Here is a 1,079-nt window from a genome sequence, read left to right as displayed (position 1 = left end):
GAGATATTTATACAGTAGTGTGAGCCGGCGGCCGGAGGAAGGAGGGAGGGAGAGCGTGTGAGTAGGGAGTGAGAAGGGTTTAAGACCTGTGGTGTATGCTGCCATGTTCTCAAACAGGTGCTGTGACGAGGAACCAAGATAAGACGAACGAAGCAGATTATTTTACGAATCACCAGAACCCTCCACCTGTTACATGAGTTAAGAGATGATGAAAGGATTATGAGAACATTGCAAATGTATATAAATGCAGAAAACTCATGTCGATTTGATGATGTTTGTATGTGTGTAACCAAGACAAGACGAACGAAGCAAATCCATTCTTTACTTACGAGTACTACGAGAACTCTCCATCTGTTACATGAGTTGCGAGGATAAGGAGAGTATTGCAAACGTATATCAAGCCTAAATTTGGGGAATGCCTGCAGAAAACCATTGATGTTAAGTTTCTGGTGATGTCTGTATGTGTGTGCGTCCTTTAAGTCACGAATCCAGGTGTGTGGTCGACAACCACAGAACACCTCGGCTACGCGTGGAAGCCAACCGTGAAGGGAAAATAAAAAAGGGAAACAGAAGGAAGTAAAGAACGTCATAGTGACATACGTAGGTAAATCTCCAATAGTAACGAAACACGAAGAACTAGTAACATCCTATAATCATTACAGTAAGTTTAAGTATTTGATGTGCGTCCTGGGATATCAACATGTTGGCTCTGAGACCGTGGAATTAATTCAAGGATAATGTTGCAGTATTTTTTTTTTTTTTCCTCTGGTTATTATATATTGTAAGTAACGGATTAAGAAAAAAAAATTTTCTGTAACATTCACTATTGTATTCCCATTACGTTGTTTTATTTGGATAGTTTGGATAGTTTGATTTTTTTTTTTTTTTTTTTTTTCCTGATATCCTGTTGCCTGACTCACTCTGTGTATGTCGCAACGAAGCGCTGAGAAACAAGCAGGCATACAATAGTGAACAATATAAAACATGCGGGCAAGAGAGAGATGATGAAAACAGAGAAAAAAAAACTATATTCTATTTCTTAATCCTGTCACGACGCGCTTTGATCGCAGACTAATAAG

General features: G+C 39.0%; 1 protein-coding gene across 11 annotated transcripts in view; it reads left to right on the top strand.

Moving 5' to 3' along the window:
• LOC135109803 (myoferlin-like) overlaps positions 1-1,079 on the top strand; it is a 40,128-nt gene continuing 39,049 nt past the window's right edge. For 6 of the 11 annotated variants that reach the window (XM_064021493.1, XM_064021492.1, XM_064021490.1 and 3 more), the window contains exon 1: positions 879-1,079. This exon is cut by the window's right edge and continues 258 nt beyond it. The gene's annotated coding sequence lies outside the window, so the exon portion shown is untranslated. Of the gene's footprint in view, positions 58-878 lie in introns of those variants that run through there. The other 5 variants (XM_064021482.1, XM_064021485.1, XM_064021486.1 and 2 more) reach the window with 5 other exon arrangements.

This window comes from Scylla paramamosain, chromosome 19 (genome assembly GCF_035594125.1).
Source record: "Scylla paramamosain isolate STU-SP2022 chromosome 19, ASM3559412v1, whole genome shotgun sequence".
Taxonomy (NCBI): domain Eukaryota; kingdom Metazoa; phylum Arthropoda; class Malacostraca; order Decapoda; family Portunidae; genus Scylla; species Scylla paramamosain.
The sequence above is the reverse complement of the archived record's forward strand: the minus strand, read 5'-3'. Positions and strand labels throughout refer to the sequence as shown.